We start from the raw sequence: 22,608 nt of genomic DNA on the forward strand, positions 1-22,608 counted from the left end.
TGATCATTTATGTACTGATTAGTTCTAAACTGTGGAGTTGGTTCTTGGAGCTGTTTATTAATTGCTAAAATGAGTCCAAGCAATGTTTTGTTGCTCAGATGATTTTAGCAATGGCTCTATCAAAGCTGCAGCCTTTTCATGCAACAGATTCAATTTGACTAAAATTGTGCTTGAAATCCAGACAAAGAGTAGATGTTTGTCAGTTATGTCGTAATACTTCTGGAATGAATTGTTTTGATTTTTGCTTTTGTTCTAGAACAAATAATTTTTCAGAGAACTTTAAATCAAGTGTTATCAGTGGTCAAGAGTGTTGTCTCTTTGCACTAAAATTTTTCTTTTGACAAAGTCTGAGATGCACATGTTTTCATCCGCACTGAAAGTCATATTAAATGTAACCTATCTTTTATATGTCAAGCTTTTTATTCTCTGCATATCTCCAGTTCAGTAACTCTTCACGCTATATTCAAGCTGTTTGTAATTTAATTTCTTGTTGTCAATTAGCTGCACACTGGCTTTCTTTTTAACAGCAATATGATAAACTGATCAAAGCAAATTATCACTGAGACCAGGTTGCTGGCCTTTTTTCTTCTTACAGCTTTTTTTTTTTTTTTCACCAATACTTTCTTGGCATATAATTCTGAGGCAAATCTAGGCAGTTCAGATTCTGAGGTCTCTGTAAATACTTGAGAGCTGTAGCTGGAGTAGAGATAATTTTCCTCAGAGTAGCTGGTCATAGGCTGGATTTGTGACCAAAACAGTGTTGGTAACACAGGGATGTATTTGTTATATCTGAGTCAGGGCCCTTTCTGCCTCTCACCCCACTCCACCAGAGAGGGCTGGGGGTGCATAAGGAGCTGGGAGGGGACACAGCCCGGACAGCTGACCCATAGGGGTATCCTATAGCATACAGTGTTGTGCTCAGTGTATAGAGCTGGGATAAGAAGAGGCGGAGGTTCAGAATGATGGTGTTTGTCTTCCCCAATCACTGCTACATGTGGTGAAGCCCTGCTTTCCTGGCGATGGCTGAACACCTGTCTGCCCAGAGGGAATGGTGAATGGATTCCTTGTTTTGCTTCTCTGTTAAACTGTCTTTATCTCAACACATGAGTTTTCTCACTTTTCTGGTTCTCTCCCCTGTCCCACTCTGAGGCCGTAAGGAAGTGACTGTTGTGGAAGGAAAGAGAAATAAGAGCAAGTGGCTGTTGTGGCACTTTAGCAGCTGCCTGGTTAAACCACATCAGTCCTTTTTGTCCCCTGCTGTGGGATTTGAAGTACCACCAGATGTGATTGGAATGTGTTCAATCGATTTTCTAGCTATTATTGCTGTTTTGCTATTAATTGACAAGCTCCTGTTTGCCACAGGGTTTGCTTGCCTGAGTCTAGTGCTCATTAGCGGCTGCTCACTGCACTGCTGTGCTGCTTATCACCTTACTCTGTGGTGCCTGGGAACATTTTGATAACAGCCACGGCAATGTGTCGGGCTGGCAGATGGCCAGAGCTGCTGCTGTGCTGCTGTTCCAGGCAGGCTGGAACTCCAGTGTGAACTCGAGTGGAAGGGCCTGTGATCTGTGGGTGAGCCCAGCTGGACACACTGAGGCATCTGTGGCCCTGGATAAGGCCATGCCAGAGCAGGTACATCTCACAGCATCTGTGCCTGTGGTTATGGCTGTGCCACTGCAGCTGGACTTCTGAAGGGATTGTGGCCCAGTGGTAAGTCCATGCTGGAGAAGGCACACCTTGGAACATCAGTGGTTGTGCTTGAGGTCATGCAAGAGTGCTCCAAAATGTGTGGCTGTGGATAGGCCCAGGAGAGAGCAAGTAACACCCCTGAGGGACTGCAGTCATGGGTAAAGCCGTGCTGGAGCAGGTTTACTTTCAAAGGCACTGGCTGTGGGTGAGGCTGTGCTGGGGCAGGAACATCTCTGAAGGCATCGTGGCCCATGGAAAAGCCCATGCTGAAACCCATACCTCAAAGCAACTGTGGCTATGGATAAGTCTGTGCCACAGCAGGTAGACCCCCAAAGAGTCTGTGGTTTGTAGATAAGGCTTCACTTGGAGCAGGGACACTCCTAAGGGACTGCAGTCTGGAAAGGTCCAAGCCAGAGCAGGGCAAGCAGAAGAGTTAACTGCAATTTTAAACCCCATGGTCTGCTCTAAATGAACCAAAGGTGGAAGTTGTAATGGAAACATCTTGAAATTGTTATGTGGAATTTGAGTTGTGTGTTATAGGAATTGCTACAGCAGGAATGACCCAAGCAAGTGGAGGACAAACCTTACAGGAAGTAGTGCAAGTGCAGCAGTGGCCTGACCTGACCTGCCTTTGGTGCCCAGTAACTCCACACAGCACACCAGGTCTTCTGTCCTGACCAAAGTCATGGACTAAATGAACTCAGGACATCTTGTGGATGCTTGACAGACATTTCACAAGGGTGATCCATAGAGTGAGGAAATTATACCTGTGTATTGTATCAAAGGATGATGACAATGGGGCTGGATAATGAGGATAGACTGGATAGTGTGGGACCTGAGCATGATGTAAATGGTATGGAAGCAGGAATGGAGAATATCCTGGTTGGGCTGGGATAGAGCTAGGATTCATCATAGGAGCTAGTGTGGAGCTATTGTTTGTTTTTGTGCAGAGAACAGTGTTGGTAACACAGGGATGTGTTTGTCACAGCTGAGCAGGGCTGACGCAGAGTCAGGGCCCTTTCTGCCTCCCACCCCACCCTAACAGTGAGAGGGCTGGGAGTGTGCAAGGAGCTGGGAGGGGACACAGCTGGAATAGCTGGCCCCAGAGGGATATCAGAGACCATATGTCGTCATACTCGGCATATAAAGCTGGGGGAAGAAGAAGGAAGGGATGTTTGGAATTAAGGAATTCATCTTCCCAAGTCACCGTTACATGTGATGGAGCCCTGCTTTTGTGGGGATGGCTGAACACCTGTCTGCCTGTGGGAAGTGGTGAATGGATTCCCTGTTGTGCTTCACTTGTGTGCTCAGCCTTTGCTTCACCTGTTAAACTGTCTTGATACCCACTGTAAGTCTTCTCACTTCTCCCAATCTCCACCCCATCCCAGTGGGGGAAATGAACAAGTGACTGTTGTGGAAGGAAAGAGAAATACTCTTCAGTAACATCTCTGGAAACTGTCCAGAGAGCACCTAGACAAAACCTCCCAGCAGCAGGGGAATAAATGCAGTGCCTCAGAGAAGCCTCTCCCTATTTCTTACAGAATAAATCAATGCCTGGGAGGCAGTTTCCTGTGGTTCAGCTGCAGAAAGAGCCCCACAAGGCTATTTGGGAATTACCACCCATGATTTTTTGTAGCTACAAATCTCAGTACAAAGAGTTTTTATTTTGATTTATTCCTTGGAGGGAGAAATAGCAGCTTGCTGGCTGAACGGTTTTATTTAATATGTGCCATTTGCAAAACCTCTCGTTAAGCATCCTGAGCATGTTAGTAACAGGTCGCATCTTATAGATGATGCACTATTTCTCACTTTTCTCCTCTCTCTTTAGGATTATGTTTTTTAACTTCCTGGTGAATTTTCTGCTGGAGTAAACCTGAAGGAAGTTAGAAATTCAAGGAAATCAGCCCAATCGCAGCCTTTGCTGTTCAGTGTTACTTCAGATGTGTGAAATTAAATGGAGGATGGTTGCTGGAGGAACCTCCTGAGAAGTCTGGAGTGAACTTAGGCATTTTAAATGTTTGGGGATATTCTGAAAAACTCCTTCCCTGGGCCAGTCCTTTTCCTGTGATGAGTAAGCAGACTCTTCTGACTGCATTTATTTAGTATGTGCTGAGCTAGGTCAACAAAGGGCCTGCTTGAAAATCCCAGGCAAGGAGTTTCCAGCAGACCCTGGCAACTGCCCTCCTAAAATTGGGTCCAATTTCCAACAGGAGCAAAGCCAAGCTCAACAACGAAGTTAAAAGCCAAACCATGAATAAACTGACTTCCTTACATTGTAAATATATCGGAAAAGGGCAGCAGTTCAAAAGGGAAAATTAGCAAAACTCTGATTATTTTCCTTGAACCTGAATCCCAGGGGGTGATTGTCCATTGAGATGCCCCCAGGAGAGTTGTGCTGCGCCAAGAGCGAGAGAGTTTGGGTAGGACATGGCCAAGAGGCCTCTAAACTGTTGCACAACAGGAATTTGGGTAACAGCATAACAATCGCTAGGGAAAGGGAAAACAGTTCTCAAAACCATTTTCCTGAGCTAAACCAGATTCTCAGGCCATCTTGAAGTTTAATTTCAATTCTTCAGCTGTGTTGGGTGGGTGTGGTTTTTCAGCAATGTGTATGTGGTATAAACACTGAATGTGGTTCAAGGCATCATGAGAAAGTAGCTACAGGGCAAAAAAATAAAAATAAAGGTCACAACACTCCAATTAATAGTCTTGTAGTTTGGATTTACTGAGAGCTCTGTTAAATTCTCCTTCTTGGATCTCTAAAGGCACTGTAAAATGATGAGAGGTTTTGATCTGGCAAGTGCAGGCTCAGGACAAATCCACCTTAATCTTGGAAGTAACAAAACGGCAGTGGATAAAAGTTTCCAGCCTTTAAAACCAAAGTCAAGAAGAACAAACCTCAATGGCCTTCAGAATGGAAAGCAGATGAAGTTGTTCATCAGGGAGTACTGGAAGCAATAGAGATGAGCTTATCTGTGTATTATTAAATTACTGCTTGCTGCTAGTAAGTCCAACATACACTCAGGATCTCTAGGATTTGGAAGCTGGGTGTCTGTGTTGAGGTTTCAGCTCTCCTCCCCCTACACCCCCCAAAAAAATTCTTGGTTTAAAAGAATCTACCTGCACTATGCTCTCTATTGAGGCTGCTGTAAATGACCGCACTTCCTTCCATTAGTTTTATTACTGAGAACCTCCCCGTTCTGCCTCTTTGCTCCTGCTTTAATTGGAGAGTTGCTAGCAGATAGCCATCAGAAAAGACATCTGCAATTCAATTAGATCTGTGCTTAAACTCATGATCTCTGTGAAACCAGCTGCTGCCAGAACAGCGTGCCCTCCATGGGCTCACTGGGGCTGCAGCCTGCGGTGCTTCGCACTTCATCCCCCCTCCTGCTCTGCTAGCCCCCCGCTTACAGGTGCTTGAAATGAAGACTCATTCCCCTCAGGAGGCTTGTCGGAGCTCATTTCCTCCTCCTTGAAAAGCCGGAGAGAAGCTGGGAACTTGGCACCGCTGAGGAACTACGAAACCTGCTTTATAATGTACTGAAGGTGGTTGCTGCAGAGTAGAATCTTTTTGCCATGGGAGGTAGGATATTAAGGAGGTACAAAGGTGCTCTAGGGGTAACTTACTGCATCTTTTGCATAGACATGAAAGCATGATGAATGTATAGGGATGTCCATACCAAAAGAAGTGTGACTTTTTCTCTGACTTAATTCAGTTTCTGGTGCTGTAAGTAGCACGTTCCCCAGTGCCAGCTGCTCCAGGGCCACCATTCCTGCTTGCAGTGACCCTATGAGGTGACTGAGGTGAGAACCAAACATCTGAGCAGGCCAGACCACTGAACTGCCCTCTGGAAATGCTTCCATGACCCTAGAGGTAGATGTCGGTCCCTAAGTGATGTAAGGCTAGTCCCTGACACGAACCACAGCCTTGTTTAAAAATGCTCCAGAAGCACGTTACAAAGTGCTTCAGTGGTCTTGCTTAAAGCATTTGTAAGAACTGATTATAAAGACTTGCAAAATCACAAGTGGAAGAAGCCAGAAGGGTTTCTTTGTAGAAAAGATATAGTTGATGAAAACCCCAGATCTGAGGAGAAATGAGGAGTGAAGGTGAGCATGAAGAGTGGATTTGGTTTGCAGCTCACTGTAAGCTCCCCTGCCTTCAGGGGGAAGTGGCCCCCAGTTGATAGAGGGGAAAACTGAATATTTAACTGGGATGACAGAAAATTGAATACGGATCAGAACAATGCAGCTGAGTGTAGCAGATTGGTCAGAGTCTTGTACGTGTCTGTCCCCCTGAGTATAGGGCTCAGCAAAGTCTTGGTGAGAAGCCTGCAACCCTGGGCTTTCTCCATCTGTCTTTTACAATATTGTTCTTAGTTTATTTTTAATAAAACAAGTGAAATCTTACCGGGGAAGGAATTAGTCAAGCAGGGGTCCCTTTCTGTTCTAAAGAGATGACAGTGAGGAGGTTTGGGGCTGCCTTTCTACTGGAGCATCCTCAAAGCCTGCAGTGTTCCTGGACATCCTGGATTTTGGCAGAACACATGCACATGCCTAGACCCCCCAGGCCATCCATGCTAAGCCTGTTGGATCAGGAGGTGGAAGGCCTATAAGACAGGTGACACAGGACCTTTCAGCTGGCCACTGCCCACAAACCCTTCCCTCAAGGAGCTCCTCGTGAGGGTTATGCCCCCAGCCACTGGTGAGGCATGTGTTGCAAGGAGAGGGCTGCACCTCTGCACCTGTAGCCCAGGGGAAAACACTTCCACTTTCCATGGATTTCTAATTGCATCTCAGCATGGCTGCTCGTAAGCAATCTAGAGGTAAAATTAACTTGTACCACAATTCTCTTTGCATTTCACCACACTGCTTCAGTGGCAAGCACCCCTTTATTTGAAAAAAAATTCCTTTTGGGGATGTGAAAGTTACAGGTATGAGTTAGTAATTTAGAGAGGAAAAAATTCTTGTATCAATGCTAAAAAACTAATGAACATAAAACTAGTAATATAAAACACTCTGTAGAAGGCTACAGTAGTTCTGCAGACAGGGATGTACATCCCAGGGGGAAGAAAGAATCCTTCCAGCAAAGCCTGGCATTCGTGGCTGTTCCTGGAAGACCAGCCAATCTAGGGAAAGGTTGAAAATGAAAACCTTTACATCCTTTTGAGATGTTGTATATGAAAACTCACAGATATTAATTTTCTTTCCAGAAAAAGAGAAAAGAAAAGCAAACTTTATTTTTGGTCTAAATTTTCACAAAACTCCATTTCTATATATACTTCAAAGTTTGCCAATGAAGCTAACTTGGCAACATCAGTACACAGAAAGGATATATCACCTATCATCTGCGTTAGAAGCTAACCCAGGATAAACCTTCAGTATTGCTAATTTCTGATGACCTTATTGTAATGCCATTTGATGTTCCCATTAAATGTGAGTTCCTGAAATAATGCTGCTCCTGTGAGGCTTGTACCTTCTATTAAGAATGAGTCAGCTTCTAGCCTTGGGTTTCTGGGTAAAAGAGCTGAAAATATCAACGAGCTGCAGTACACCAAGCTAGAAATCAGAAAAGAAATAAGAGAAAAAAAATCCATAATTGTTTTTTTAAGATTAAATTACATTTTTGGCCCGAAATTTTGGCTAGTTTGACAATTCTGAAATCATGTTGGACCAAACTTGTTCTTGTTCTGTGACAGTGACACAATCTGCCTTTGGTGTCATGGTGCCCTGATCCTGCAACAAATTAATTAAGAAATGGTTTGGGGTTAAGCAAACACAGGATCAATCTTTGTTTCACACAGTGAGACTGATTTTTTTTTTTTCTTGATGCGTGACAGTTTTGTGATATTTAAGCATATGCTGGATTTTTAACCTTAAATACCATTTATCTCTTTCCCTCCCAAGGAGCATTTTGTATTCAGTGTGTTTTATCTGGTGACTCATATTATCTGCAAATAATCAAGCTGAAATACTAATTGCTTTTGAAGAGAGAATAAAGGATGACATTGTTCTGGATCATCAAAAGCAATTCAATCTGTTCCTCAAGGCAGGAATAAAGGTTGCAACCTTGTTTACAAAAATGGGGAAGGCAAGGGGCCGCTCTCTTTCAGCTGTGCAGATGGGTGAGGAGAAACAGTGTTCGGATTGGGGTTACAGAATGCTACAGCTCTACGGAGCCTTTTCAAAGTAGCATTTAGTTCAGAGCCAGTGGTGTTCATTCACTTACCCCGAAAGAATCTAGAGGGCTTTTATTATAGCTCTACAGCCTGGGCAGTGTTTGGCACCAACTGCTTTGTAGAAGATTGCTCCCCTGCATCTCTTGCAGGGCTAATGTCCCTCAGTGCCCAGGGGCATGGCCACTCTACAGCCAGCGGTGCTTTCTTTCTTAGTGTCCCAACAGTGGGGGCAGGTCTGTGGATCCAGAACTCTCCAGCAACAGGTTTCCTAAAGCTTAGGTTGTGTTTCGAAAGGTCAAGAGAAAGCACTGACTTTTCTTTTTCCAGAAACTGCTGGCTAAGTCAATGAGACTGAAAACCTCCCAGGTTCTGGATTTAAGGGCCTGGAGAAGAAGCTCTAGGAGGAGCAGCTGAAGTCACTTGGTCTGTTTCACCTGGAGGAGACTGTGGGGTGACCGTGCAGTCTCCAAGTTCCTCGTGAGAGGAAAGAGGAGGGGCAGGCACTGATCTCTTCTCTGTGGTGACAGTGACAGGACCCCAGGGAATGGCCTGAAGCTGTGTCAGGGGAGGTTCAGGTTGGATATCAGGAAAAGGTTCTTCACCCAGAGAGAGTGGCTGGGCACTGGAACAGGTTCCCCAGGGAAGTGGTCACAGCACCAGCCTGACAGAGCTCAAGGAGCTTTGGACATGCTCATTTTTGGACAATGCTCTCAGGCACATGGTGTGATTTTTGGAGATAGTGCTGTGCAGGGCCAGGAGCTGGACTTGATGATCCTTGGGGGTCCCTTCCAACTCAGCATATTCTGTGATTATGTGAATAATGATTTATCGCACATTAAAACACTCACTGCTGTGTTGGAATGACAAATGTACACAATCCTATGGCTTTTGGTTTCAAACAACTTGCTTTTAAAAGATGAGAGGCTGATCTAAGGCTTCATTGTTTCTTGAGCAGTCTTTGTTTCATTGATGCTGGAAAGTCATTTCCCAGGCTTTGGCACCTGCTGACCCAAAGCATCAGGGGATGAGAGCAGACCCAAACATGAAGTGACCTGTGCTTGGTGCCTGCCTGTGCTGCACATACTGACACAGAACCCCCGTGTGCAGTGCCTGGGCTGTGCTCAGACACGTTTTGTGTGTTGACGCCGCACCAGCACGTGGTTGTGTTAGACAGACAACTCGCTGTGCCAAAGTGCCCCCAGACTGATGCTGCCTTGGGTCTCTGCCTGACCTTCGGTGGTGTGATATGAGTTCTTCAACCCCAGACTGGTTCAAGTGCAGGCTTGAAATGCAGTTTTTTGGGAAGCCAAGGACCTTCTCCTAGACGGGTCGGGTGCTGTGCCTCTGATGGCACATGCCTGGAATGGGAGATGATGACCTGCACCACCAGCACAGCAAATGCCATTGCTGCTGTAGGCAAGGATATAGGATCATGCTTGGGCAAACCTGAGACTTGTTATCTCCTGGCCTGGGATTCATCACGTGATTGCAGAGACATAGTAGCATAGATGTAGAATAAGTGAACCTTTAAGGGACCTGGGAAGGCCAGGTGCTCCAACTTCTCACTCAAAGCAGGACTAATTTCAGCATGAGGGCTGGATCATCCAAGACTGTGTCCACCTGAGTTTTGGAAATCTCCAAGGGCAAAAACCCCACAGCCCTTCTGGGGACATTCTGCCAATGTTTGGATTTTTTTCCCAATACCCAAACAGACTTTTCTTTGATTCAACTTTTATCTTGGCCCATGAAGTTTCTCACCTCATTTGGGGTGAAATAATTTGCAAGTTGCAGATGAGGAGGAGTGCCCATCTTTTCCCCCTGGTGAGACCTTGTGCATGCTGCTTTCCCTTCTATTACCAGTTATCCTGGGCTGCAGACACCTCCTCCAGCTGTCCATCAGAGATAACCAAGCCTTTCTCAGCTGTGACTGTCCACATAGAAAGCTGGAATAGCTTCTGCTGATAAAGCAGGAAAAAACCTGCCTTTAGGGAGAGGAAGAGGGGCTGGTTGACTTTACCTGCTCCACCTGCAGCTCCTGTGTTCAGGGACCCAGCCTGTCTGTGGTGTCCATGTGCTTGGCCTAGGTGACTATGGAAGAGCTCATCTTCTTTTCAGGATGCAAATAAAGACAGAAATTACAATGTGCATGGTTTTGTTTGTTAGTTTTTCCACAACGTGTAGCTGAAGTATTTATGTTATTGGAAAGCCTTGGGCTCTCTGTGGAGTCATCTTGCATCCCAGGATGAAAGGCAAACATGTATGGGGGGGGGCTGGTTGGAGCAGTGCACATAGATGAAATAATCCTCAAGCAATTAATTTATTTAGGAATGACGAAAGAGCTGGCAGGTGATTCCTTCGTTCTCTGATCGGGACAATAATAACTTGTCTATAAAAAGGCTTTTTAAGTTGAATCCACCAGAATTTTTTCAATGAAGTGTTTTTGACAGAAGATACTGATCAAAATCAAAATAATTACAAAAAAAAAAAAAAAGGCCAAAAATGCTACAAAATGGTCATAAATCTGTAGAGGAAAAATGTAACAGAAATGCTTTCAATTCATAAGTTGTTCATTTGAAAAAACCTGCAATTTCACAGTGATATTTTTAAAGTTATATGTTCTGTAGGGTTTTTTAACATCATGGCTGACATGTCATGAAATCATCACGGCGCATAATAACATCATTTCTAGCTCAGAGTGTTGCCTGTTTGTTGTAGTGAAACAGTTTGGCACCTGATCAAAGTCTCTCCTGCCTGTCTTGTAAAAAAAATAATGTCAAACTTCCATTACAACACAGACAGGAGACACTTTGATCTAGAAAAGAAAGTATGTTAGTGTTTACTAACTGGCAGATGGTTTTAATAGCTTTAAAATGAAACAGAATAAAAAAATAGTAAGGTTTGCCTATATAATATGCAGGACAAATGAAATGCCACGAAATCATATGAAGAAAACTCTTAACCACAGATAAAAAGCAGGAAAGAGCATTTCTTAAGAGAAAGTGACCTTTTTTTGGTAGGGGTATTTTCCTTTGTCATTTGCTTTTGACTAGGCTGGATTTGCCAGGCACTGAATCTGCCCTGCACTCCGCTGCTGGGATGGGGGAATGGAGCTGGCAGGGCTGTGGGGCTGGAGATGCCTCACTTGTTTAAAAAGTGAGATGAGGTTGACCCATGTGACAAGGATGACTCCTGCGTTGTTGCCATTGGCTTGTTTAATGTCCAAGAAAAAAATCCAGATCAGCAAATATGCCTATTCTTGGCAAATGTGTTTCTTAAACAAAAATAAACCCCAAAGGAGCTGCCTGATCTGGAGCCTAAACTTGAGACGGTTGTCTGTGGTACTTGGGGATCTGTTCCAGGAAACAGTGTGCTGAGCTCCACGTCTGGCTCCAGCTCTTTGGGAACTGGGTGCCAGCATCACATCCTATATGTAAGCATATAACAATATCCACCACTACTACTACTATTATTACTATTATTACTATTATTAATAATAATTTTATTATTTATTATTATTCCTCCAGCATCAAACAGAATCATATGATGGTGTGCACACAGTGAACAGCATCCAGAAATAAACACACACAGTCATCACACAAATGCTCCCTGGCAAGAGAGAGTAAAATCATACCAGCTCCAGGCTGGCTTACCAATATGGTTAAAATCAGTATAAAACAAAAATATCCTTTTGTGTTGCAGGTCCTTGGTTAGGGAGGTTGGTAGAATCCCAGTGAAGGTTCCCATTCCCCTCTGATAACTTATCCTGCCCTGCTTTAACTGTTACCCAATAATGTGAACATCACTGCTGATCCTAGGATCATTTAGGTTGGAAAAGATCATCTTGTCCATCTCTAGAGCAACAGCTGAGCTTGCAGCTGCCAGCAGCACGGCTGGCTGCTGGTGGGACATCCCACTGGTGTCCTACCACGGGCTTCCAGCTGCACAGGCATCTGCCCGATGGAAGAGCAGCTGACTGCTGGCCTTCCTGCATCAGACTGGGGCAAGTCCTCAGAAGACAGGAGATGGCCAGAAACGTGTTTGCATTTGTGCCATCAAAACTGGGCGTGCCCACGCCCGAGGCACAGCTGTGCTGGCAGGAGAGGCAGCTGTGACATGGAATGGCTCTGCTTCCTGACTGCCCCTGAGGGCCTGCCTCAGCCTGCAGTCCTCCTGTGTGCTAAGGAGCTGGGCATCTACCCACCTTACCTGTCTCAGGATGGAGCCAGCACAGCTTGTGGTGCGCCCTGAAATCTTTTCACCTTGAAATTCCTTGTATGTGGCTCTGTTGGGGCCAGCAGCTTTCCACTCTGTATTCACACCAGACCTCCACATGCCTGTGGAAAGCAAGGCCACAGCACATGAAAGGTTACTGTGGGAGCAAGCACAGGGAAGAGGAAAGACAGATTTCAAGCCTCGAGTCAGCCAAAAAGCTGGAATTGTAGGAAGCTGCACTGAAAAGAAAAAAAAAATAAAGAAAAGAAAGGGACATTTGAATGGATCCAAGCCTGCTGAGTGGTATAAAGGAGAAAAACAGTGCTGGCATGAAACTCTTCCAGCTGCTTTCCACAGACCAGGAACAGCAAATTTGTCACAGGAAGTAAAGCAGAGAAAGGGAGTGAAATGGGTCAAGGCAAAGAGGACATGTGGAAGGATGCTTTCTACCTCTGGCAAGGCCGGAGCACTGGGCTCACCTCTGCATGTGGGCCTATGAGCAGCACTGGATTTGGGGTGCCCTTGGAGAGGTACGGCAGGGATGTGGATGGGGCTGGATGGGGAAACGTCCCCTGGGACTGGCAAAAGCAATTCTGTCAGCTCTGCCCCCACCACTCAGGGTGAAGCAGGGAGAAGAGTGAGCTTGGTCTGTCTCCGGCAAGACCTGTCAATCCCTCCCCTCACACAACAGGTGGATCGGGGGAACACACGCACAAATGTAAAGAGAGAAGCCACTCAGTGTAGGAGATGAAGTAGTTATGAAGAAGATGCTTTTCAGGCTGTGTCAGGAGTGTCCACGGGGGAAGGTTACCACTCATGTCTGGTGGGAAGGCAATGCCATCAGGTCCTGCCATCACCCAGCCCTTGAGAGACTGAAATGTTAATGGTTAATGACTCAAAACAATGGCCCTTTGGTGGAGGCGGCAGGGTGCTTTGCAGCCCCCGAGGGCAAGGAGGGGAGGTTTTGGGTTGTTAATAGCAAACCTCTGATCTGCATAAAACAGAGGCTACAAGCCGGGCTTTGAGGCCGATAAGAGGTGGGATGATGTTTTTCATCATGCCAATTGCCCTCCTTTACATAAGCACTCCACTGTAAAACTCTCCCCACCTTCTCCTGGGAAAGGTCCTGAGGGTTTTCATCCCTCCTGATGGGGCATTCCTGGCTCAACTGCGCTGATGTGAGAGGCAGCTGTCATGTCTTAGAAGATGTCACAAACCATCAAAGATCCCCAAAGAGCCCTCAGACTCATTTCTGAGGCCTTCCCCCAGAGGACTGAAAGGTCTCCACCACGAGAGGTACCTGGGGGTTCCCACTGAGCCTGAGTGTATCTGAACCCATCGGACTTGGTGGTTTATGGGTTTCTTCTCCTACCCTCAACAGATCAAGAATGTTGATCTGATCAGTGGATCAAGATCCAATGTCCTTTCACTCGACTCCACCCTAAGAGAACAAGAACCTGGGTTACCCTCACCTTTTGGGGCTGGGAGTAACAAACCCCTGCCTGATGAGGCCTTGGGGCTGCGAACCCAGCTCCAGAGGGATGAGGAGCAGTTACCAGCGAAGAGGATGTTAGGTGAAATGCTCTGGTGTTGTGGAAAAAGCGCTGGGAAGAGAACGGATGGCTAGTCCCATAAAAAAAGAAAGCGACAAGAATGTTAGAGAGGATTTTTTTTAGAAGGATATGTGATAGAACAAGTGGCGAAGGCTTTAAACTGAAAGAGGATGGATTTGTTTTAGATATTAGGAAGAAATTATTTTCTGTGAGGGTGGTGTGGCACTGGCACGGAGTGCTCAGAGGAACTGTGGATACCCCATCCCTGGAAGTGTTCAAGGCCAGGTTGGATGGGGCTCTGAAGAGCCTGATCTAATGAAAAGTGTCCCTGCCCATGGCAAGGAGGTTGGAAGAAGGTGATCTTTAAAAGCCCCTTCCAACCCAAACCATGCTATCATTCTATGAAAAAGGGTTTATGGGTAAAAGCCACAAAGTTCATGAATCTCTAGCAGCCTACCTGAGATGCAGTGTGTGTTTTTCACCTTTGGTATTTAGAAAAGGCCTGTAAGAACCAGCTCTAATACATAAAAGATACAGGCCTGTGCATATAACCTCTGGGATCACTTAGGGTCCTCCCTGGGAAGAAGTGAACAGGAAGAGGATGGGAAATAGCTTTCAGTGACATATACCAACAGAAACAAAAGCAAGCTGCTGCTCTACTCTTGAAGGTGGCAGGTTAGGAGAAATGGCTTGAAGCTGAAGGAAGAGCAGGGCTCAGGTTAGACTTTGAGATAAGCGCTAAGCAGCGAAAAGTCACCCACTGGGGTGAAGCCTCTTGGACTTACATGGAGCTTGGCAAGTGATTCAGAAATGGCTTCTGCCAGCAGGAAATGTTTGTCTAAACCCAGCTCCCCCAGCCATCTTATTCAAGAAGAAAGTTGGAGTTTCCAAGAGACAGCACTAAACCTCTGTCATTATCAGTGCTGTGTTTTCAAGATGGGTCTCTAGATAACGACACTAATTCTGTTTGTCAAGCAAAATTTCCCAGTTCTTTGCTGGAGGCTGTGCGCAAATAATGAGTGTCCCTCAGAGCTCGATACTACAAATGTTTTTGCACAGAAATCAATCTGTTGATTGAGGAGGTCATTTTCTGCTAGAAAAATTGTGTTGTCTCCCAAATCCAGCCATGAGCTTAGGAGAGGAGGCTACCTAGTCAGATGTGCACTGTTGATTTGGTCTCAGTCAGAACACGCTTGAGCTCCTGTGCTCACTGCTTCCTCCATTGCCTCCTCCTCCTCCTCCTTGGCATCCCAGCACTCCAGGTGCTCTGGGGAAGACTTTGTTTTCCTACAGGGCTAGTTCAGTGTGTTGAACATGTGGGGAGAGAGCACAGGAGGCAGCTTTGTGCTGTGTGCCCGAGGATCCTTGAAGTGGCTGGGGACCTCATTGTGACACAGAGCAATAGTTTAGAGATAATGATAACTTAAGACATGTCTAAGAAGCTGTTTGTAACAGGTTTTTTTAATCATTTCCCTCTTAGTTACATGTCAGAGGATCAAAAAGCCACAGCAGTCCAAGCAAGTTTGGCTGTTCTTAAACCTCAGGACTAAGCACCAACCCCAGCTCGGTCAGACTTTGCTGAACCCTTGCAAGGAGATAGCCTTACACAGTGATTTGTACCAGCACACTTGTATAGAAGTGTTTTGTTGGGATACATCCAGTGTGATAACTGGAACGTGTAAAACATGCCTTTGAAAGCAAATCGAGGTTTGTGGAAGTTTGAGTGGGTTGGAAAGGCCTCTAGCTACCAGCAGAGCACAGCACAGCTCAGGGACCAGATGCTCCAGACATCTGAACCCCACATCCCTGCCTGAAAAGGTGGCCCAGTTCATCTCTGCTGGAAGTCTCTGATGAGCTTGTAACCTAAAACTGTAAATACAGGAGCAGATTTTGTCACCGGGGCTCACCCAAAAGTCTTCCCTTGAGAGTGATTAAAGCTATTCCAGATGGCAGCAGTGACAGTGGCTGCCCTCCCAACACCAGATAACAACCTGCAGAACAGCCCACCAACCCTCCTGCGCTGCTGCCAGGATCCCAAGTATTGGGCAAAACCCCCACTAGCTTTCATGTCCAGACATGTTTTCTGTCAAGACTTAGTGGCCATTCAATATTGAACGCTGAAGGTTTGGGGAGGAAAGGTAGCAAAACAAACTTTTATTGCTATTTCCAGAGCTGTTTCCTAAGGCACAAACCCAAGTTTCAGGAGAAACCATGCCCGGCTGGTGACTGCTTTCCACCTTCCTGCTTTCCCTCACTGCCCACCCTTCAGAAGCATGTTCATACGTTGGTCTGCAGACAAAAAAACCCCAAAGAGAGCCAGCAGCTGGATCCTACAGGGGACTTCTCCCGTGGCTTCAAAAATATGGGTGGGGAGAGGGGAAAAAGGAGTTTTCGGTTGTTACTGCTTTGCTCTTTTGCTCTGCTAGCTCATGTAAAAACAGATGCAGAAAGACAAGATAAGGAACTCTGTGGTTTCATCTTGTAACCTCAACCAGCAAACACTCCTCAAAAACAGTTTACTATGTGGTCACATTGCTTCGAAGAAAGGATAAGAAGCTCAACTGAAAAAAACATAATATAGTAATTTAAAAATAATATTTAGTCACAGAGGAGCTATAAATAAAATAGAAGATGCCCTGAGATCTGAAAGCCTCAAAAACTCAATAGCATCTCTCTCAGGAGGTTTCTTCTTTTTTTTTCTCTGGTAGAGATGCTTCAGTTGCTACTGATACAGGCACCTCCTCCCAACAACGGCCTAAATGGTTTGCCCACCCCCCTCAAGTCCCATTAAAATAGATGCTTTTCAGCATGTGCCAGGAATAGCCGTATGTGAAATGTGCTAAGATGTTGCAACTTCTTTTGGGTTTATTTTGAGTGACTACAATGAAGCAGCATGAGGCAGGGCTCTGAGGCTGGGGAAAAACGTGGAAAGGAGAAATTAAATCATTTACAGTAATTTTGAACTGCTTAGTTTCATTTTCATGTGTACTGATAGCATGGCACTACAGAACAGGTTGAAGATTAAAAAAAAAAAAAAAAAAACAACCACCAAACCAAAACCATTAAATACCAGTATGTTACCTATAGCACTTGCAGCTTCACAGAAAAAACAGATGTTCTCTAAATGCAGATGTTGCCAGGACTGAAATAACAGCTGGCATATACTGATAATTGCTAATTAGACTCATTCAGTGGGCAGAGCTTAACAGCAGCAGAGTAAAGGCTGAGTAGCAGACTGACTCCTTCCCCCAGCTCCAGAGAGTTTCTACTTTGACTTCCCTTTCTTCTTCCTTTTCCTTGCCATTTTTAATTTCAGCCTCATTGATGCCTTCCAAGAGCCTCTGTTTCCTCTCCCTGTGCCCTGGGTACCCACCCCACGGGGACAGGTCCTGGGGCAGGTCCCTGCTGGCAGCTGCCAAAGCAAAGCCACCTCCTCCCCAAGGCAGCTGCTGAGCAGGGAAGGAGGTTCAGAGCAATACACCTGGGGGTCGTTACCCACATTGGTCCCCCTCCCACCGAGGACAAGGCGTCTGCTTGATGCCAAGCATGGAAATTGAGCTTCAAACACAATCTTGGCTCAGGGAGTGCAAAGCCCCACTAGCCAGCGCAAGGCAACTCAGCAGGAACATCACCTGAACCCCAAGGGGTGACACCTGGAGCTGCGAGGGGCTGTGGGGGCAGCAATGGAGAGTCCCGGGTTGTTTGTGCTGTAAGTGGTAGCTCCTGCTGTGAGTCATGGGCACTTCGAGCAAAAACGCTGCCTCACACATCAGCAAGTGGCAGAAGCGAAAGAGAAAAACAGACTGACTTGATTTAAAGTAAACACGAGAAAAACAAATCCACCCAAACCCTCACGCCGTGTTATCAGAAAGGTACCAGGCCGTAGGAATGCTGTGGGTTAAATTAGCTTGTAACAGGTGGTTTTGAGTTGCATTTTTTTTTTTGTAAGAAAAGCAAATCAACAAGTTTTTCCTAAGGACTGGAGAACGCTGAGAGCTGCAATATATTTCTTGTAAAGATTACCTTCAGAGATGTGAGGATGATCCAACAGTAAAGCCGGATTGTGGCCAAACACATCTGAGGAAGAGTCTCACTTACCATGGTGACTTACCAGGTCATTCTGCCTGGCCACACAAAAATTCTGGCTGTGGGTCTCCCTCCACCCCCTTGGGACACCAGAAAATCTCCTTTCCTCCCTTCCTGGGGAAAACTTCACTGCTGGGACGGAGGGAAGGAAGAGGAATGCATCCGTGCACTTCCCACCTATCTCCTTTTTTTGCTGGATTTTGACCAAGGAAGAACTGTAAATGAGTTTTGAGTCAAGGCACACTAGCCTGGAATTAAAAGCCCTCCTTCATAAGCCAGCTTTTGGCTATTGCCAGCCTTGACATCCCAAGTGCTGGTGAGCTGGCGGGGTTTTGTGGCTGGGTAGGCTCTCAGCCCATGGAGCAGGGCCAGAGCCTGGGTCTGGGCACAACCACCACAGAGGAGATTTTGGATCCCTTCAGCCACAAAGCCTCCATTCCCCTGAGCCATCTGTCTATAGATACAGACGTACACAGTCACAGGGGTTTGTTTGTTTTGCAGGGTGTGGTTTGACACTTCCTCTACTGGTTTCACTGGGTCAGAGATACACTTTGCAATGAACAGGCAGGAGTTTTTCCTCCCTTTTGAAGAGGATGTCTGGGAAAAAGAAGCCCTGCCTCCTCCAGGCTGCAGGGGAGCATACTTGAGTGACCCTCAGAGTTTCCCCTAATGTCCCCACCACCCTCCACACCACCTCAGCATTGCCTTACCAGGGCTGGGCTATCTTTCCTCTCTGGTGCAAGGCAGGGGTTCACTGTGCTTCACACTTGCCTTCCAGATCCACTGTTTGGCCATCACTGCTTTCTTATTTCATATCTATTAATTAATTGTAAATATCTATACACAAATAATTACATATATATGTGTTATCTATATTTTTGGGTATAATTCTATCACACCCACCTTTTCTATGGAGGGCTGGTGCAGAAGGGGCTGGTGGTGCTTGTTCCTCTGGCCCTCAAAGCGTGCACATCCCCCTGAGTCCCCTTGCCCACCACAGGCAAGGGTGACACATGGGGGGCCCCATGGGAGGTGAGAACACTTGCCTAGAGAAGCCTTGGGAGTCTCCTCCACCACCAGTGTGTCCCCACTGTGTGACCCCCAGTCCTCCTACCACCTGTGTCACGCCTGGTCCCTACATCTCCCCCTTGTTTCCACATGCTCTCCCCTGTGGCCCCATCTCTCATTACTTCTCCATGTGTGTCCTGCTGTCCTCCCACACCTGTCCTTCCATGTTTTCCTACGTGTCCTGCCATGCTCCCATGTGCCCCACCACATGCCCCTGGGTCTCCTGTGCCCCCACATGCACCTCACCTGTATCCCACCTGTCCCTTTGCACCTTCTTAAGTATCTCTGTGTGTCATGCATGCTTCCCACACCCTTCACACATCCCACCAAACCCCCTGCATGTCCCCAGCGCTTGTCCCACTATGGCTGCATGCCTGTCCCTTGCACTCTCCTTGTGTGTTCCCCACCAGCTCTCCCAGCTGCCCCATTCCTTACTGTCCCTGGGGAGTAGAGTCTGCTGACAGCTTGGTACAATGTGCTACCAAACCCTGAGGTGTCACTTTCTGATTTTGGGATAAGAAGGAAGGTTGTCATCTAAGATGAAAGCAAAACCCCTCTTCCTCTTGTGACAAGCCCTACTTATTTCAAGCCCATGTGAGCACAATCTTGAGTGTTTTGGTGTAAATTGCCTGCTTGTGACACACAAACCAGTTCCTGAAATGAGAGTGCAGCCGGCTCACTGGCTGCTTTGGTCTGGGGCTGTCTCAGCTTTCAGGATATAACACGTCCCCAGGAATTATTTCAAGCTGTAGCAAGAAAACACATGGCAAACTGTCCAGCTGCTTGCAGTAGCCCTGCAATAAGATCTGTATCGTAAAAGTATGACTAAAGATGGCAGGAGAGAGAGGGTGTCCCATGCCATGGCTCCATGACCAGGTGACTTCTACTGTAACTAATGTAGATTGTTATTGACAACCAAAAAGAAATAAACCTATTGCTACATGCTTTTCAGGCCAAATTTTGGCTGGCAAACAAGGAATTTGATGGACCTTCCCAAGGCTGGTATTCTGGTGTTTGCTTTGGGTATTGACATTTCATATCCCATTGTTAAGAGCTGGGGAAAAAAAATCATTTATTGATTGGGACAGAGCTATCTTTGTAGAAAGGCGTAGGGGCCTCCTTTTCATATTATTTGCACGCCTTCTCATTTTACTGGGTGTGGAGAGAGAAAGGCTGTGTCTGTGACACTGTGTGGTGCAGAGAGCTCCCACCCTGGCTGTGCTCTGAGGAGACAGTGTGGCTGATGGGGAAGGCCAGGTCGTGTGGGTTAGACTGGTTTTGCATTCAGCCCAGCAGCCCTCTCCAGATGTGGCCAGCTGTTTTGGGAGGAGGGAGAACAGGGTTTGTAATGCTTCCCCTGCCAGGCTCTGAGACCTTTGTTCACTTCCTGCAGATTCCTAGTGCTTGACCTGCTTTCTTGACTGCTGCTGAGGGCTGAGCTCGTGCTTTGGTGGACACTAAACACAGGACCGAGCTCTGGACCAGCAGTGGTCTGTGCTGGGCCCATGTGAGCCCAGGACAGTTTTTTGCTCCTCAAAATATCTAGTTTTGCAGTTGCATGCGTTGAATTTCATCTGCCCTTTGACCCCTCGCCGTCTGCAGTTGTCACAGCCTGTCCTTGTCCTCAGACAGCTCCTTATCAGTGGCCAACCCTCTCCCCTCCCTCCTCACCCCTTTTCCAGGCCATTTGTGAAGGGCTGAGCAGCCGAGGTCACTGCACAGACCCAGACCCCGCTGGAAGGTCACTGCTATCACGCTGCCATATGAGAACTGGCTGTCTTCTCCTGACCTCCGTTTCCTGTTTTGCAGCCCATTATTTGTAGATAGCAGGGCACGCTTTCTTACGCCTGAGTGGCTGCATTTCCTGAGGAGCTTTCTCTGCAGCCTCATTTAATCCCAAGCAGCTTCCTGGGCTAATGGAGCTGTTGTGCCCACAGGAGTGATGGAGTGGTCCCAGCTTGCCTGAGCCTTGGGATGGTGATATCTGTGCCAGCAGGTCCAGAGCCCCCCCCACCACCCTGGCGTCTTTGGTAGAAAAGTACGTGTTCTGGGTCTCCCCTACAGTCAATGCAGGGCAACAAGTCCAGACCCTCCAAGAGGCTGGTCTCTGCCCATCATCCAGAGCAGATGCCATCATCTGGGGGTCCTGCAGCCATCAACTGAGGGCTGAACAGCAAATAGCAACAGTCTCAGCTCAGCAGAAGTCTGTAAGAACATGTAGCTAATTTAGTGTCTGCACACGTGCTACCAGGATCAGTGTGGTTTCTGAACAAGCCCAGGTGATTTTGCAGCTGGGATGGGGCTCAGGGCACATGTTTTTAACACTCTTGTTTATCTCCTGTGGTGGTGAGGCACATCTAAGACCTTTGTTAACTCTGCTCTCTCCATTTCTCCTAGTTGCCATCAAGCACTCAAGGTTTATTACCAGCAGTCACATTGGGATGTCCTTCACCAGCAGCACCTGAGGAGTCTGTGCAGTAGCTGTAGCAGCACCAGGGTGGAACACGCTGGATAGGCATGGCTTGGTTCTCTTCCCACAGCTCCAGATGATAAAAATAACACAAAATGGTGGCAATTCTCCGATTGCTTTATTTCATGATAATTTTCTTCTCCCTCCTTTCTCTGCCCCACTGAGGGACGTTTTGGCAGTTTGCAAACAGCCCCCTGTTCACATTCACTGAATGTTACTACAGGCATGTCTTTCATGTGACAGCTTGAAAAAGGGATGTGAAAGCTTTCCTTTTTGTCTTCCTGGCCTTTCCCTCCATCATCTGACCCTCATGAATGCTCTCCAGCAAACAGTTTGCCTTTCTTGCATGATAGAATCTGGAAATAATTGCCTGCCACAGCACTTACTTCTATCAGTGAATAAGCTTGTGTAATTGCGCTGTGGTCTTTGCTCCACAGTTCATTTTCTGAGCTCAGAAATGTGTTTTTATTTTTTTTTTTAATCATTGCATATATTCTGTTTATCCCCACAATTCATTGTTGTCAGTAAAGTAGGAAAATAAGGGATAATCACCATTTAAATGCTTTAAGACCAATGCCATGTGTGGGGGAAAAAAAACCCAACCAAACAAGGAAGAAGTCCTACCATCCTCAAAGGAATGTGCATCAAACGTGCTCTAGCCAAAATACTGGGGTTTTCTGATCATATAAAAACTCAAGGTCCTGATAATCTGACAAGCTGCAGTTTGGTTCTTTGAATCCCCAGCCACAGCTCGAAAGTTGGCTGACTTGTATCAGAGGCTCTGTAGTTCTGGTTGTTGCTGATCATTTGTTTGTAATTGGTGTAGTGAGCTCTGGGAGCAGCGAATGTCATAATCCTGTGTCACTGTGCAGCTTCAAGGAGATTGCTGATAAATAACAATAATATACGCACACATAATGGATACAGGCAGCAGCCAAACAACAACAATAATTGCTGTCTTGGTGGAGCTTATTAACTTAAATCAGGCAGAAAGAGATTTTGTGAATGGATGCCACCTTTGTAATTTCCTGGGGATAAAAAAAAAAAAAAAAAGGCCAATATACAGCTTTCAAAATATGTGCCCTGAGAGAGGTGCTGCATGTGACCACGGAGGAGCTATGGATATATGTGTCTTTTTTTCTTTTTGGTGGTGTCTAGTATTTGCCCCAGGACTGCCCACAGAGACTAAACTGGCCCTGTTTGATCTGATTGTGACTGTGACCCAGCCCCCATCAGAGTATGTTTCCTCACCTGGCATTGGTCCTGCACTCACCCTTCTGAAGTGACCCAAGTCCAGCTGACCTGAAAGCCCTCCATAAATTGAGTGATATTTCAGTGTCTTGGGTTGGCTCCT

The 22,608-nt window shown here is 46.4% G+C and overlaps 5 long non-coding RNA genes across 7 annotated transcripts; 3 read left to right on the forward strand and 2 right to left on the reverse strand.

Moving 5' to 3' along the window:
- Window positions 1-1,444: 1,444 nt before the first annotated feature.
- On the forward strand, window positions 1,445-10,010 carry LOC136357768 (uncharacterized). Its single transcript, XR_010742946.1, has 2 exons — window positions 1,445-1,632; window positions 8,821-10,010. It is a non-coding gene; the product is annotated as an uncharacterized lncRNA (long non-coding RNA).
- On the forward strand, window positions 1,630-4,393 carry LOC136357770 (uncharacterized). Of its 2 annotated transcripts, none has more exons than XR_010742949.1 (2): window positions 1,630-1,710; window positions 3,518-4,393. It is a non-coding gene; the product is annotated as an uncharacterized lncRNA (long non-coding RNA). The 2 variants fall into 2 exon arrangements; XR_010742948.1 differs by lacking the exon at window positions 1,630-1,710 and adding an exon at window positions 2,935-3,037.
- On the reverse strand, window positions 6,888-10,432 carry LOC136357767 (uncharacterized). Its single transcript, XR_010742945.1, has 2 exons — window positions 9,883-10,432; window positions 6,888-9,792 (listed from the first exon to the last, which is right to left on the reverse strand). It is a non-coding gene; the product is annotated as an uncharacterized lncRNA (long non-coding RNA).
- Window positions 10,433-11,331: 899 nt separating this feature from the next.
- On the reverse strand, window positions 11,332-17,568 carry LOC136357769 (uncharacterized). The gene is made up of 2 exons (XR_010742947.1): window positions 17,263-17,568; window positions 11,332-12,199 (listed from the first exon to the last, which is right to left on the reverse strand). It is a non-coding gene; the product is annotated as an uncharacterized lncRNA (long non-coding RNA).
- Window positions 15,852-21,359, forward strand: LOC136357771 (uncharacterized). Of its 2 annotated transcripts, none has more exons than XR_010742951.1 (2): window positions 15,852-15,996; window positions 21,182-21,359. It is a non-coding gene; the product is annotated as an uncharacterized lncRNA (long non-coding RNA). The 2 variants fall into 2 exon arrangements; XR_010742950.1 differs by lacking the exon at window positions 15,852-15,996 and adding an exon at window positions 20,846-21,063.
- Window positions 21,360-22,608: the final 1,249 nt, after the last annotated feature.

This window comes from Sylvia atricapilla, chromosome 2, assembly GCF_009819655.1.
Source record: "Sylvia atricapilla isolate bSylAtr1 chromosome 2, bSylAtr1.pri, whole genome shotgun sequence".
In the NCBI taxonomy this organism is placed as follows: Eukaryota; Metazoa; Chordata; class Aves; order Passeriformes; family Sylviidae; genus Sylvia; species Sylvia atricapilla.